The 16,413-nt window shown below is 48.0% G+C and overlaps 1 protein-coding gene across 3 annotated transcripts in view; it reads left to right on the top strand.

Moving 5' to 3' along the window:
• Window positions 1–815: 815 nt before the first annotated feature.
• SLC23A2 (solute carrier family 23 member 2) overlaps window positions 816–16,413 on the top strand; it is a 152,451-nt gene continuing 136,853 nt past the window's right edge. For 2 of the 3 annotated variants that reach the window (XM_025399481.1, XM_025399479.1), the window contains exon 1: window positions 816–931. The gene's annotated coding sequence lies outside the window, so the exon portion shown is untranslated. The remainder of the gene's footprint in view (window positions 932–16,413) is intronic. The other variant, XM_025399480.1, reaches the window with a different exon arrangement.

Genomic DNA, 16,413 nt, shown 5'->3' with positions numbered 1-16,413 from the left:
GGATCACCTGGGAACTTGCCAGAAATGCAGATTCTGGAGCCTCAGGCCAGACCTCCAGCCTCAGCAACTCTGGGGGTGGGGCCTAGCCATCTGCATTTTAATGAAGTCCTCAAAGTGAAGCTGCCCAGCTCTGAAGACCGAGGGCCAGGGATTTAGACTTGGCCTTTCTGCTTAGCGGTCCGAGAACCTCACCCGGGGGCATCACCTGGGGACAATTTAGAAGTGCAGACTTTCGGGCTGCACCCTAGAGCCACTGAATGTGAACCCGCCCCTAGCCTAACACTACTCCCAGGGAATTCAAGTCTGAAAAGCCTTGGTCTGTATTACCATCTCTGCATGTGGTAAGGAGAACGTCTTCTCCAGTTAAGTTAAAATACCTGGCTACTTAAGTGGAGAAGCGGTGAAATTGTTTTAAAACATCCAACCCACTAAGCCGAATGCACTACAAACTGCCTGATTATCATGCTCGAGCAATGACAGGGCTCGGTGACAGGCGGTGTAAAAAGGGGGGACCTGGACCAGGACACTCAGGGACCAGCGCTCTGCTTGCCACGTGGGTCCCCCCGGAGCAGGTGTGACTGATGGGAAGGGTCGCGAAGGGGGGCGTTGTTTCCGCGCAAGGGAGGGAAATGAAAGGAACGGGAAGGGGACGGCTGGGTGCGAGGCCCGAGATGTTCCGGGGAGCGCTGCCGGGTGCCAGGGGACAGTCCCTCCCGGGGGGGAGGCCCGAGGCTAGGGGTCGGGGGCGGGGAGGGAGGTGGGCCCCAGACCGGCGCGGGGGCGGGCGGCTCCGCTGCTCCCCGCCCCCGACCCGCCCCTCCACGGCGCCATTTTGCAGGCGGCTGTCGCGGGGACCGGAGGCGGCGGCGGCAGCAGGCACTGCGGCGCCGAGGCGCGGCGGCAGGACGGGAACCACGCGAGCTGCAGCCAGGTGAGAGCCGGGCCGCCGCGCCCCCTGCCCGGCCCGCGGGCCGCACCTGCCGGCCGGGCCGCGAGGTGCCCGCCGCGCCCACGAGGCCGGCCCCCGCGCGCTGTCACCCACCGGCCCCGCGGCGCGGCCTGCGCGCCCCCACCCCGACCCGTCTCCCGGGACCCCGCGCCCGCCGGCCAGCCTGGACCCGGGGCCCAAGATGCCCGGCGGCCCTCAGTTCCTGCCGCCCCGCCGGCCGGGCCGGGCCCCCGGGGTACCCACCCCTGCCTGCCGCGGGAGCCACAGCGCGCTCGGGCCCTCAGGCCGCGCAGCGGGGAGGCAAATGGGGCGCCCCCAGAACCCCACTGGCTGCCGCCGCCTCTTCCCGGGCTCTGCGTCCGCGCGTCCTTGGGTCGCTTCCCTCGCCCCTCCCCAGGTGGTGCGCACCGCTCCCTGGAATTCAGGGGCATCAGGAGGGGCGGCAAGAGGGTGCCTTTTACATTCTTGCTTTCTTCCCTTCTACAAAGACTGCGCGAAGTAATTTTAGAAGCAGCTCCTCCGACCTCGGGGTCTTTCTGGCCTGTTCCCCGGGGGTCGCGAGTCCCCCTCCTTGCCACCTTTAGGGGGAAAAAAATGACATTTCAAGTGTGACTACTTTAAGGAGCAGGATTTTCTCCTTCGTCTGGTCCTAGATGCCCCCCCTTGGATGGGTGGCTGATAGGATGTCGGCCTGCAGGCTGGGGGTTTAAGCGTGACTGATGGGAAATTATGGATTGTCAGGGAAAAGGGTAAATGAGGGCAACTGCAGGTGGAAGAAAGTCACCCGTAAGGGCTTTCTGGGTCTGCAGCATTTGTGGTAGGTGCTACTTCTATTCTTGCAGAGCTGGGAGACGGGCGGGGGAAGATGCAGTCCCTGCTGACAATTGGGTCATCTGCGCGCAGAGAAGGCCCCGGGATGTGCGAGGACATGGGACCGGGAGTCCGGAGGCAGTCTGGTTTGAGCTGTCACTAATTGGCCATGTGACCTCCCTCAGCCGGCTTCCTCCTCTCTGAAGCAAAAGGCTGGAATCGGGGTGGCTGGAGCATTTTTATTTTATGTTTTTGTATTTGAATGCTGTTGGGTTTGGGCCTCACCATTTCTGGTTGTCTGCACCTGCCTTTTAACCGATGCAGGTCACGTTGCCTGCCTCTCCTGAAGGTGTTTGAACCTGATGAGATTTATAAAGGACCCTTTCAGCTAAAAAAATCAGAATTCTGTGCTGGGTTATGGTTGGCTCTATCAGGGTCACTTATGAATGTATTACTACTGTTCTCTTTTCATTCATTCCCTAATTTAATAGCTTTTGGGCACCGGTGGGTGTGCCCAGTGTAAGCTCTCATGGCACACCTGCTAGTTAAAGGGAGGCAGCGGGTGTGTCCAGCCTGTTCCATGTGACATGCTAAGCATGAGCTATCTGCTTTCTAGGCTATTTTTTTTGCCAAAATGGCAACCAGCTTCTTTCTTTTAATACCAAGGCATTTCTCTTTTGGTTTCTTTGCTTAGAGTGGAAGGTGATTTTTTAAGAAAATAGGGATTTCAGGAACTTTTTATGTTGACAGTTTTTTTGATGGTTGCCTGGCAGTTGTATTCTCTGACTGTGGTACGGTCAATTAAGTCAATTACGTTTAAACATCTGTTGACATGTTTAAAAAATGCCTATTAAGGTACCTGGGCCGGGTGTTGTGGTTCACACCTGTAATCCCAGCACTTTGGGAGGCTGAGGTGGGAGGATTGTTTGAGGCCAGGAGTTCAAGACCAGCCTAGGCAACATAGCAAGACTCCTGTTTCTATATTAAAAAAAAAAAAAATAGCTGAGTGTGGTGGCCAGCTTAAAAAAAACCAGTACCTGGCTAGAAAAATGTAGATGGTTTCGCTAGGTTTCATGCCATACTATCTATCTCATTTATGGAGCAAACTCTAGTCTATGTAGCATTGCAGAAATGAGTCATGTGTCCCAGGGGCAGGCAAGCACATGTAGCCATCCATTGAGTAGTCTGTCCATCTGTGTCTGCCCATCTATCCATCCACTTGGTGACCAGGTGCTGTTGAACAAATCGTTGTTGAATAAACTGTGTCTTTTGCCCTCGCAGAGCCTAAGGTCTAGTTTGTGGGGTGTCTGAAATCCCTAATTGCCTACTGTTGTCATCTTCAGTGTCTCTAAAGACAAACCAGGGATCTGTTTGGAGACCTATTTTCTGGTACCACTGGTAGCTTGAGGAATTTTCCCATTTTGGTTAAGGTAATTAAAAGCAGTAGGCTGGGGCTGGGCGTGGTGGCTCATGCCTGGAGGCTCATGCCTGGAATTCCAGCACTTAGGGAGACTGAGGCAGGCAGATCACTTGAGCTCAGGAGTTCGAGACCAGCCTGGCCACCATGGTGAAACCTCATCTCTACTAAAAATACAAAAATTAGCCGGGCACGGTGGTACATGAGTCTGAGGCAGGAGAATCGCTTGAACCTGGGAGGTGGAGTTTGCAGTTAGTCGAGATCGTGCCACTGCACTCCAGCCCAGGCGACAGAGTGAGACTGTCTCCTTAAAAAAAAAAAAAAAAAAAAAAAGGTCAGCAGTAATAATTTGAAATTATATGGTGCTTTGTACATGTACATTGAAGCTTTTTAAAAACGTATTTATATTTAATCCTCTTAGGCTTTTTAAATTTAAACATCTTACAGTCCTTCCTGACCTGTTTCCTGGCCTTGCCCATAAAACTCTCACACACCAGTCTATTGGTTCTGAGTGCCCGGTAACCTCATTAATTCATTTTCATGCCCTGCTGTTCCTCCAGTTGTTCTCTGGGCTTCCTTTTATTCTTTCGGTAGGGAACCATCCTCCTCCAGGTTAAGCTGTGCGTTGCACCCTCTGGGTTGAAACGAGCCCTTTGTGCGCTATGCTGTTCTTCTCATTTTCTCTCTGGCTTTGCTATTTTGAACCTGTTATTTTGTCACAGGTTCTAGGTTGTTGGCTCTCCTGTAATTGAGGTCTGCTTTCAGCTTCACCTTTCATAGGCCTTTCATACATTTATTACATTGTTTGAGTGCCTAATCTGTGCTGGGTAATATTCTTGGTGCTTGGGATGCTGCAGGGAGATTCCCAGCCCACATAGAGCCCACACTGTAGGGAGCTGGACAATGAGAGCTGGTGCTGTGAAGAGGAATCTGGCAAGGCTTGGGGTAAGTATGGGGATGGGAGTTGATATTTTGGGAAGGGTAGACAGGGAGGAAGGTATATTAGTCTGCTAACACTGCCATAACAAAAATAGCACAGTGTGGGTGGCTTAAACAACGGAAATTTATTTCTTACAATTCTGGAGTCTGGGAAGTCCAAGGTCGAGGTTCTGGCCTATTTAGTTTCTGGTGAGGGCTTTCTTCCTGGCTTGTAGGTGGCCGTCTTCTTGACGAGTCCTCACATAGCCTTTTCTTGGTGCCATTTATCTCTTTCTGTTCAAGCACTGTTGGTCACACCTGTAATCCCAGCACTTCGGGAGGCTGAGGCAGGAGGATCACTTGAGACCAGTCTAGGCAACATAGTGAGATTCTGTCTCTACAAAAAAAAAAAAATTCGCTGGACGTGGTGGTGTGTGCCTGCAGTCCCAACTACTCAGGAGGCTAAGGTGGGAGGATTGCTTGAGCCCAGGAGGTTGAGGCTGCAGTGAGCCATGATTGCGCCACTGCACACCAGCCTGGGTGACAAAGCTAGACTTTGTTTAAAAAAATAAGGTTTTCCTATTGGATCAGGGCCCCATCCTTAAGAACTCATTTAAACTCGGTTACCTCCTAAAGCTTCTATCTCTAAATACAGCCACGTTGTGGGGGTAGGGCTTCAACATAATGAATTCTTTCAGTGGTGGTGGGGGATACAGTTGAGTTCATAGCAGAGGGCTTGAGTCATCTTTGACTAAAGATATGAAGGGAGTGAGGCATGTGGAGATCTGGGAGAAAGATCATTCTGAGGGGAGGAAACAGCAGATGCAAAGGCCCTGAGGCAGGAGGAGGGGAGAATTTGGTCTGGAGGTCAGAGAAACCATGGGGGTCAGATCATATAAGGCCATGCGGACCACTGTAAGCCCTGCAGATTTTACCTTGAGGGTGGTAGGAGCCATTGGAGGGTTTTGGAGTAAAGAAGGGAGGTGGACTGATCTAGTTTTTGGCAAGCACACTCTAGGCACTGCTGTGTGAGAGAGATTGAAGGCAGGACAGCAAGGAGACCAGCCAGATGGCCAGTGCAGGGCTGAGGGGAGACTAGTGGGATTTCAAGGTGAGGTTGAGATTTGCTAATGAACCAGAAAGAAAATTGAGGAGTCCGCCGAGGTTCTGGTCTTAGTACCTAGAAAGAAAGTGGCCATTAACTGAGATGCTGGAGGAGACAGTTTAGGCCATATTAAGTTGTAATGCCAACCCGACATACCCAAATGCAGCAGAAAAGCAAGGGTGGAGATTTTTGGGGGAGGTCATCTTCAATGGAAATCTAAATCTTGGGAGCTTCTCATTGTCCTTTGTCCCAGTTTTCAACTTTGACCTCAGGTGACCTCAGCTAAGTCCGTGACCTCAGATCTAGGTGTCTCTAAGGCCCTCTATGGAAATTCCATCCTTAAAGGAGAGTGGCTTTCTCTGGTGAGTGATCAGGAAAATCTTCACTCATGAGTTTTTTTTTTTTTTTTTTTGAGACAGAATCTTGCTCTGTTGCCCAGGCTGGAGTGCAGTGGTGCCATCTTGGCTCACCGCAACCTCCGCCTCATGGGTTCAAGCGATTCTCCTGCCTCAGCCTCCCAAGTAGCTGGGATTACGGGTGCATACCACCACACCCGGCTAATTTTTGTATTTTTAGTAGAGATGGAATTTCACCATGTTGGCCAGCTGGTCTCGAACTCCTGACCTTGTGATCCGCCCACCTCGACCTCCCAAAGCGCTGAGATTACAGGCGTGAGCCACCGCGCCTGGCCCACTCATGAGTTTTGCCCAAAGCAGCTGATGGCTCAGGCTTCCTTCCCAAAGGCATCATCTCACTGAGCACCTGGTGGAGGTCATCCATGTCTGTGTGTAACTCTTACAGAGTTGAATCCTTCCATCTTCTAAGTTGAATGGAAGTGCAGTTTGATAAGGGTCACTTCTCTGTTGGACCTTCTCCAAGCAATAGAAAGGACCCTAGAAAGACAAGAGAGCCCCATGTGATAGGACCAAGGAAGCAGTGATAGTGCCCATAGGTATCGATTATGTATTGGGCACTTGAAGTTATTATTGCTAGTCCTAGCAACTGGCAGGCAAGGTGGCTTCTGGTCCTTCATTTATTGATGAAGGCTTGGGTACCTTCTGTAAGTTAATTCCTGAGTCTTGAATTCTGTTCCATTAAACTACTGTAGAACACTATTCCCAGCTCTCATCTGAAACTCAGGGTTTCTAAATTCCTGTTAGTGTAGAAGAGGGCAGAGAAGCCAGTGTCAGTTGAGTGCCAGGGAGCTCTGCCCAGCACTCCTGTGTTCTCTCATGCGATCAGTCTCTGCAGCCCTGTGGGATGGGAATTAATCGCTTTTCATCCTTCAGCTGAGGATGCTGAGGTGTGGCAGGAGGGCAGCTCCTTACCTAGGGTCTTAGCGCTGCTAAGTAGAGTCAGGATTTGACCTTAGGCTGGTCAGTTGCCAAGCTCGAAGTTAGACTCAAATCATGCTGTGCTTCTGTGTTCCAGGATGACTTTTGGGGACTTGGGATAGAAAGTAGGGTTAGGCTAGAGAAGGTGGGAATGACATTCCAGATTGAGGGATCAGTGTGAGCGAAGGGCGAAACGGGAGAGGCATGTGACTGGGAGAGGGTAACTGAGTTAGGACAGTTGGAAGGATGTGATGGGGGTCAGGTGGAGAGGTCCTTTGACACTATATTACAGGGCGTGAATCCTTGTCTGGAAAGCCACGGGGAGATTTCCAGAAGGGGAGTGACTTGTTCAGATGTGCATTTTATTTTATTTTATTTTATTTTTATTTATTTATTTATTTTTGAGACGGAGTCTCGCTCTGTCACCCAGGCTGGAGTGCAGTGGCCGGATCTCAGCTCACTGCAAGCTCCGCCTCCCAGGTTTTTACGCCATTCTCCTGCCTCAGCCTCCCGAGTAGCTGGGACTACAGGCGCCCGCCACCTCGCCCGGCTAGTTTTTTGTATTTTTAGTAGAGATGGGGTTTCACCATGTTAGCCAGGATGGTCTCGATTTCCTGACCTTGTGATCCGCCCATCTCGGCCTCCCAAAGTGCTGGGATTACAGGCTTGAGCCACCGCGCCCGGCCCTCAGATGTGCATTTTAGAAAATTTTGGGGTGGAGTAAAGGGTGCACTGGGAGGAGGCTGAGGCTGAGTTGGAACAGGATCATCTCCTCTCTCTCGCTCCTGCCTTGTTTGCCTGTGGTTCATTCCTGGCTACAGTGTTTGCCTTTATGTACCCTAGCTTGGATTCCTTCTGTCAATTCCCCTGTTTGTTCCTGTAGGAATCTTCTACCCACCACCTCAACGCTCACACATTTTGCCCCCACCACTGGCTTTGTTTTGTTGAAGTGAATGTATATACATACCCCCAGCTCCATTTAATTAAATTTGAATAGGCTTTTTCATTCTGGACCATCATTTCATCTCAGAGTTCTTGGCTTTGTGACTGAGGGTCTTCTCCACCCTGCTTCAGACCAAAAGCACTGCTATGTCCTTGGTCTTCATGGAGGAAACACAATTTCTTTTTTTTATTTTTTTGAGACGGAGTTTTGCTCTTGTTGCCCAGGCTGGAGTGCAATGGTGCGATCACAGCTCACTGCAGGCTCCACCTCCTGGGTTCAAGTGATTCTCCTGCCTCAGCCTCCCAAGTAGTTGGGATTACAGTCACCTGCAACCACACCTGGCTAATTTTTGTATTTTTTTTTTTTGAGACAGAGTCTCACTCTGTTGCCCTGGCTGGAGTGCAGTGGTGTGATCTCGGCTCACTGCAACCTCCGCCTCGCAGGTTCAAGCAGTTCTTCTGCCTCAGCCTCCTGAGTAGGTATGCCTGACTAATTTTCATATTTTTGGTAGAGATGGGGTTTCACCATATTGTCCAGGCTGGTCTCGAACTCCTGACCTTGTGATCCACCTGCCTCAGCCTCCCAAAGTGCTGAGATTACAGGCATGAGCCAGCGTACCTGGCCAACACAATTTGTTATACATTCTCCTTTAGATGGGATTTCAGCCTCAAATTTGGTTTAGCTTTATTGACTCCTCTCCAGGACTGGCTAAAATCATTTGCTGTCTCCAAAGGCAAATCACCTAGCTGGGGGCTAACTACAACACCTTCGTCGCCAAACATGGATCTCATTCTGAAGATCTAGGGTGGGCCCCGAAAATGTGCATTTCTCACAAGTTCTCAGGTGACAGGGATGCTGCTGGTGGAGGAATCACCAGCATCTGGTTTTGTAAATAAGGTTTAATTGCAACACAGCCAAGCTCACTCAAGAGACGATGTAACTCTGGCCCTTTATAGACCCTTCACAGAAAACATTTGGTGATCCTTGCTTCACAGTAAGGTATATGTGATCAGTGCTGAGAATTTTCTATTGAATTCGTATATCTGTATCTATATATTTTTTGAGACAGGGTCTCACTCTGTCACCCAGGCTGGAGTGCAATGGTGAGATCTCTGCTCACTGGCAGCTTCTGCTCCCCGGGCTCAGGAGATTCTCCCACTTCAGCCTCTTGAGTAGCTGGGACTACAGGCATGCACCACTACACCCAACTAATTGTATTTTTTCTAGAGACAGGGTTTCACCATGTTTTTAGAGGTGGGGGTCTCCTGTGTTGCCCAGGATGGTCTCGAACTCTTGAGTTCAAGCCTCCTAAAGTTCTGGGGTTACAGCCATGAGCCACTGTGCCTAGCCCAAGTTCATATATTTGTTATCAAGAGCTTCTTTGATATTTGTATTTATAGGCATTGCTTCACAATTTTTTCCGCAGATGCATGATATGGGGGAATGTATGCATATTTAAAAGTGTTTGGAATATAACAAGCATGACACTTCTTTTAAGTCTTTTCTGTTTTATCTAAAATTAATGTGAATTTCTCATTCTGTTTCAGAAACATCAGTGCTTGTTTTAATATAAAACATTTTTCTTCCATATTCTTTGAGTAAAGTTGATGCTACTATTAATGTTGTTTTTGATCTTTACCTGCTTGAGAAACATGTACAGGTTGGGTATCCCTTCTCTGAAGTGCTTATGACTAGAAAGTGTTTTGGATTTGGGTTTTTAATTTTTTTTTTTTATTTTGGCATATTTGCATTATACTTACCAGTTGAGCATTCCTGATTTGTTAATCTGAAATTCAGAATGCTTCAGTGAGCATTTTCTTTTGAGTGTCTTGTTGGCACTCAGAAAGTACTGAATTTTGGAGCCTTTCAAATTTTGGACTTTTGAATTAGGAATACTCAACCTGTGTTAAGATTTGCATTTTTTTGTTCTACTTTGCAAATATTTTTTTCTATGCCTTGAATTTAAGTCTGTCGGCCGTGTGCGGTGGCTCACTCCTGTAATCCCAGCGCCTTGGGAGGCCGAGGCGGGCGGATCACCTGAGGTCGGGAGTTTGAGACCAGACTGACCAACGCGGAGAAACCCCATCTCTACTAAAAATAGAAAATTAGCCAGGCATGGTAGCGCATGCCTGTAATCCCAGCTACTTGGGAGGCTGAGGGAGGAGAATCACTTGAATCCGGGAGGCGGAGGTTGCGGTGAGCCAAGATTGCCTCATTGCACTCCAGCCTGGGCAACAAGAGCGAAACTCCGTCTCCAAAAAAAAAAAATAATAAATCTGTCAATCTTTTTTTATTTCCCATGGCTTTGTTATCTCAAGGTTTTATAGGTATTCACTCATATTTTCTCTTAGGTCTTTAAAAAAAATTGGCTATAATTAGTGTGATACTTGTTTTGGAGTATTGTATGAAGTGAGGATTGTTCCCTCTAGTTTATATTTTTTAGGTACTATTTATTAATTCATCCTTATTAACTTAAAAAATAACACCTTAATCATATGCTGAATCCTTGGATCTGTTGTTTTACTCAGTTTATCTGTTCTTTTGCCATGATCTTACTATTTTGCTCATTATAATCACTTTATAGTAGGCTTTGTTATCTCGTAGTGCCTATGCTCAGTTTTTACTCCAGTGTTTTTCAATTTAGGGTTTCAAAATACTCTCTCCACCTCGAGATGGAATCTCACTCTGTCGCCCAGGCTGGAGTGCAGTGGTGCGATCTTGGCTCACTGCAACCTCTGCCTCCCAGCTTCAAGCGATTCTCCTGTCTCAGCCTCCTGAGTAGCTGGGATTACAGGCATGTACCACCATACCCAGCTAATTTTTGTATTCTTAGTAGAGACAGAGTTTCACGATGTTGGCCAGGCTGTCAAAATACTTTTAATGGGAAATTGCATTAAATGTATAAGTTAATTTGGGGAGACTTGTCATCTTTATAATATTGACTTATTTTGTGTATGAACAGAGCAAGTCAGTGTCTCTAGATTTTTCCTAATATATGGTCTATAGATTACTTATTATTATTATTTTCTTTTGTGAGACAGAGTCTCTCTCTGTTGCCCAGGCTGGGGTGCAGTGGCGTGATCTCAGCTCACTGCAACCTGCACCTCCCGGATTCAAACAATTCTCCTGCCTCAGCCTCCTGAGTAGCTGGGATTACAGGTGTGCACCACTACACCCAGCTAATTTTTGTATTTTTGGTAGAGATGGGGTTTCACCATATTGGTCAGGCTGGTCTTGAACTTCTGACCTTGTGATCCACCTGCCTTGGCCTCCCAAAGTGCTGGGATTACAGGCATGAGCCACCCTGCCCGACTGATTACTTATTCTATATTTTAAAGTATTTGCTGGACTGGACATGTGGCTTACACCTGTAATTCCAGTACTTTGCAAAGCTGACATGGGAAGATTGCTTGAGGTCAGGAGGTTAAGACCAGTTCGGGCGTCATAGTGAGACCCCATCTCTGCAAAAATTTTTAAAGTAGCCTAGTGTGGTGGTGTGCATACCTGTGGTCCCACTGACTAGGGAGGCTGATATGGGAAGAGAACTCGAGCCCAGGAGTTCAAGGCTGCAGGAGTTCAAGGTGCCACTGCACTCCAGCTTGGGCAACAGAGGGAGACACCCTACTCAAAAACAAAGAAAATATTTGGTATTTAGAATGTGATTATCTCCCCTCACGCCTCCTTCCCAACTGCTATAGAGCAGGTATAAAGCAAGTATACTGCTTGCAGTTTGTATGTTGTGGGGTTTTTTGTTTTTTTTTTTTCCGAGACAGAGTTTTGCTCTTGTTGCCCAGGCTGGAGTCAGTGGTGTGATCTCGGCTCACAGCAACCTCCATCTCCCAGGTTCAAGTGATTCTCTTGCCTTAGCCTCCCAAGTGGAATTATAGGCATGTGCCACCACGCCTGGCCAATTTTGTGTTTTTAGTAGAGACAGGGTTTCACCATGTGGGTCAGGCTGGGCTTGAACTCTTGACCTCTGGTGATCCACCTGCCTTGGCTTCCCACAGTGCTGGAAATTACAGGCATGAGCCACTGTGCCCAGCCTTGTTTTTAACAAGATAAGAGATGGAGGCCAGGGGCAGTGGCTCACGCCTGTAATCCCAGCACTTTGGGAGGCTGAGGTGGGCGGATCACCTGAGGCCAGGAGTTCAAGACCAGCCTGGCCAACATGGGGAAAAACGCCCTGTCTACTAAAAAAAAAAAAAAAAAAAAATTAGCCGGGTGTGGTGGTGCATGCCTATAGTCCCTGCTACTCGGGAGGCTGAGGCATGAGAATCAGTTGAACCCAGGAAATGGAGGTTGCAGTGGGTCCAGATCACGCCACTGCATTTCAGCCCAGGCCACTGAGTGAGACTCTGTCTCAAAAAAAATTAAATAAAAAATGAGATAGAGATGGAATCTTGCTGTGTTGCCCAGGCTGGTCTCCAGCTCCCAGTCTCAAGTGATCCTCTGCCTTGGCCTCCCAAAGCACTGGGATTACAGGGATGAGCCACTGCACCTAGCCAGTCTGTATGTTTTATAACCGACCACCTGTATTAGTCAGGGTAGGTAATGCTAGTCAAAAACTGTGGCCTGACAAAGAAAACATTTATTTCTTGCCCACATTTTTTTTAGATGGCTCTTTTTTAAGTGGTGACTTGGGGATCTAGGCTCCTTCCATTTTTGTCACAACTGGCAAGAAGATGTGACCTGTAAGTTTGCCATGTAATTTTGTGCGTGGAAGTTTTTTTCATGGGCCAAGCTTGGAAGTAGTATGATTTCTTCCGAGGTCTGTTGGCTCTATTTTAGGTGCAAGGGGGCTGGGAAGTGGAGTCCTTTGGTGTGTCCGTGAGGAAAATGTAGTAGCACCGTGTCTGCTATACTACTTAACCAAACTCCGTTGTTCTTATTTTTCAGTAGATTCTCTTGAGTTTCTTAGATAGGCAATCATAATATATGTTGAGCATTTCTAATCCCCAAGTCTAAAATTGGAAACTTTTGAGCACTGACAGGATGCCACAAGTGGAAAATTCCATATCTGACCTCATGTCATGGGTTGCAGTCAAAACTTTATTTCATATGCAATTTTTTTTTTTTTTTTTAAGAGATCTTGCTCTGTCACTCAGGCTGTAGTGCAGTAGCAAGATCATGGCTCACTGCAGCCTTGATCTCCTAGGCTCAAGTAATCTTCCTGCTTTGGCCTTCCAAAGTGCCAGGATTACAGGTGTGAGCCATTGCACGTAGCCATTATACACAAAATTATTTAAAATATTGAGTAGAATTACCTTCAGGCTATGTGTATAAGGCGTATATTAAACATAAATGAATTTTGTGTTTAGACTTGGGTCCCGTTCTCAGGATATCTCAGTATATATATATGCAAATATTCCAAAATCAGAAAAGATACAAAATTTGAAACACTTCTGGTCCCAAGCACTTTATACAAGGAATACTTAACTTGTGGTTGCAAATGATCATTTTGTCTTTTTTTCCCCCTTCCGATAGTTAGCTATTTGTTTTTCTTTTCTTTTCTTTTCTTTTTTGAGACGGAGTCTTGCTCTGTTGCCCAAGCTGGAGTGCAGTGGCATGATTTCCATTCACTGCAACCTCCGCATCCCAGGTTCAAGTGATTCTCCTGCCTCAGCCTCCTGAGTAGCTGGGACTACAGGCACCCGCCACCACGCCCAGCTAATTTTTGTATTTTTAGTAGAGACGGGGTTTCACCACATTGGCCAGGCTGGTGTCGAACTCCTGACCTTGTGATCCACACACCTCGGCCTCCCAAAGTGCTGGGATTGCAGACACGTGCCACCACGTCCAGCCAATTTTTAAATTTTTAAGAGAGACCGAGTTTCACCATATTGGCCAGGCTGATCTCGAACTCCTGACCTCAGGTGATTGGCCCCCCCTCTGTTTCCCAAAGTGCTGGGATTTACAGGTATGAGCCACCACGCGCAGCCAGCTACTTTTTGTTTTGTTTGTTTGTTTGTTTGTTTTTGAGGTGGAGTTTTGCTCTTGTTGCCCAAGCTGGAGTGCAATGGTGTGATCTTGGCTCACTGCAACCTCCACCTCCGGGGTTCAAGTGGTTCTCCTGCCTCAGCCTCCTGAGTAGCTGGGATTACAGGCGCCCACCACGGCGCCCGGCTAATTTTTGTATTTTTAGTGGAGACAGGGTTTCGCCATGTTGGCCAGGCTTGTTTTGAACTCCTGACCTTAAGTGGTCCATCTGCCTTGGCCTCCCAAATTGCTGGGATTACAGGCATGAGCCATCACGCAAGGCCAACTGTTTTTTTTTTTTTTTTTTTTTTTTTAATGCGTTGTAGAGTACTTGCAGAATAGGTTTAACTGTCATAGTTCTTATTTTCACTTTTGACTCAAATGCAATATTGTAAATAGTCTTTAGTGGTATTCAAGAAGTATCCTAATTACAGTCTCATGTATAGTGTTTTTTTGTTTTTTGTTTTGTTTTTTTTTGTGTGTTTTTTTGAGATGGAATCTCACTCTGTCGCCCAGGCTGGAGTGCAGTGGTGCGATCTTGGCTCACTGCAAGCTCCGCCTCCCGGGTTCATGCCATTCTCCTGCCTCAGCCTCCTGAGTAGCTGGGACTACAGGCGCCCACCACCACGCCCGGCTAAGTTTTTGTATTTTTAGTAGAGACGGGGTTTCACCGTGTTAGCCAGGATGGTCTCGATCTCCTGACCTCGTAATCCGCCCGCCTCGGCCTCCCAAAGTGCTGGGATTATAGGCGTGAGCCACCGCGCCCAGCCACGTAGTGTTTTGTTTTTTTAGCAAACAAAGCTCAGCATCTTGACATTGACCCTGGAATCCTCACAGATATTCTTGGTAGTCTCTCCCTGATAGTGATAATTCTCTAAATTTTTGTTTCCCTGCTGATTTGAAGATGACCTCAGATTTCTTGACGCGAGGAGTTTCGCGAGTGATCTTTCTTCAGGTTTGTCCCCAGGGCTTCTGCTGTAGCCCAGGCTGTTGGATTGTGCAGCTGCTCGCATCTTCTGTGTCAGAGATCCTGACCTGCAGTCTTTGAAAATGTTGTCTCCCTCTGAGAAGTTTGATGGGTTCTTGTTCCTCTTCCTTTATTCTTTCATCCACTCAAAGATAAACTGAATAAGTTAGCAATATCGATTTTGTTCCTTCTCCTTTCTTTCCTCCAGTTGACGCTTGGCTTCTGTTTGAGTTCTTTTTGTGCTTGCTTCTGGACCCCTAGTGTGAGTTTGGGGCCTGCATGTCCAGGCTGCCCACCTGCAGCCCTGCAGTCCCCATTTCCAGTGATGGTGCACCCTTCCCTGTGGAGCTCCCCACGTGATCTGCAGTAGACTTCACCAGAAGGGGCCTGAATTTAGTGGGAGTAGGAAGCTCCTCTGAGCCCTGAGAGGTGGATGGAGGAGGGAAGCGTATTACTTGACTTACCAAAGTAGATACCAGGGTCAGCTTTACTTTTTCTGCTATTTAGTTCCATGCTTACAATGATGCTTTAAAGTGACTTCAGCTTTTTTTCAATTTCTCTTTTTGACTCTGAGATCTCACACTTACTGTTTTATTTCTTGAATACTGTCAACTGCTAAAATGTATTTTCCAGACTTTTTGTTTTGACTGACCCACTTCTCTCTATTTATATTCATCTGTGTATGTGTGTGTGTGTGTATGTATCTCAGACAAAAGTTTCGAGGCCAGGCGCGGTGACTCATGCCTGTAATCCCAGCACTTTGGGAGGCTGAGGTGGATTGAACCAGACGAGATTCTGTGGGCATGGCAGGAGAGGGACTCCCTATATCCAGGAGTTCGAGAGCAGTTTGGCCAAAATGGTAAAACCCCATCTTTACTAAAAATACAAACATTAGTTAGACGTGGTGGCAGGCAGCTGTAATCCCAGCTACTCAGGGGGCTGAGGCAGGAGAATTGCTTGAACCCAGGAGGTGGAGGCTGTAGTGAGCTGAGATTGCACCACTGTACTCCAGCCTGGGCAACAGAGGGAGACTCCATCTCAAAAAAAAGAAGTTTCATGGCCGGGCGTGGTGGCTCACGCCTGTAATCCTAACACTTTGGGAGGCCGAGGTGGGTGGATTGCCTGAGCCCAGAAGTTCGAGACCAACCTGGGCAACGTGATGAAACCTTGTCTCTACTAAAAATACAAAAAATTAGCTGGGCATTGTGGTGCACTCCTGTAATTCCAGCTACTCGGGAGGCTGAGGCATGAGAATCACTTGAACACGGGAGGCGGAGGTTGCAATGAGCTGAGATTGTGCCGCTGCACTCCAGCTTGGGCAAAAAAAAAAAAAAAAAAAAAAAGTTTCACACCACATCACATAACCTTTTTTTTTGTTGTTGTTGTTGTGGCGAAAGGGGTCTCTCTGTGTTGCCTAAGCTAGTCTGGAACTCCTGAGCTCAAACCATCCTGCCCCTACCCCTGCCTCTGCTGGGATTATAGGCATGAGCCACTCCATCCAGCCAGATAACCTTTTAGGCCGTGTCGTCTGAAATTTTCTATGCTGATTTCATGATAAAAATTTTGGTTATGATGTCCTAAATTGATATGGGCCTTTAAGTAGAAAGGTTAATTCTTCATACTATCCTATGGAAAAGGAACCAGACGAGATTCTGTGGGCATGGCAGGAGAGGGACTCCCTATGTCCAGAATAACACGTAAGAAAGCTTCATTGAGGGCCGGGCGCGGTGGCTCAAGCCTGTAATCCCAGCACTTTGGGAGGCCGAGACGGGCGGATCACGAGGTCAGGAGATCGAGACCATCCTGGCTAACACGGTGAAACCCCGTCTCTACTAAAAAATACAAAAACTAGCCGGGCGAAGTGGCGGGCGCCTGTGGTCCCAGCTACTCGGGAGGCTGAGGCAGGAGAATGGCGTGAACCCGGGAGGCGGAGCTTGCAGTGAGCTGAGATCCGGCCACCGCACTCCAGCCTGGGCGACAGAGCCAGACTCAGT

Source organism: Theropithecus gelada, chromosome 10, assembly GCF_003255815.1.
Source record: "Theropithecus gelada isolate Dixy chromosome 10, Tgel_1.0, whole genome shotgun sequence".
NCBI lineage: Eukaryota > Metazoa > Chordata > Mammalia > Primates > Cercopithecidae > Theropithecus > Theropithecus gelada.
This window is presented reverse-complemented; position numbering and strand designations above follow the sequence as displayed.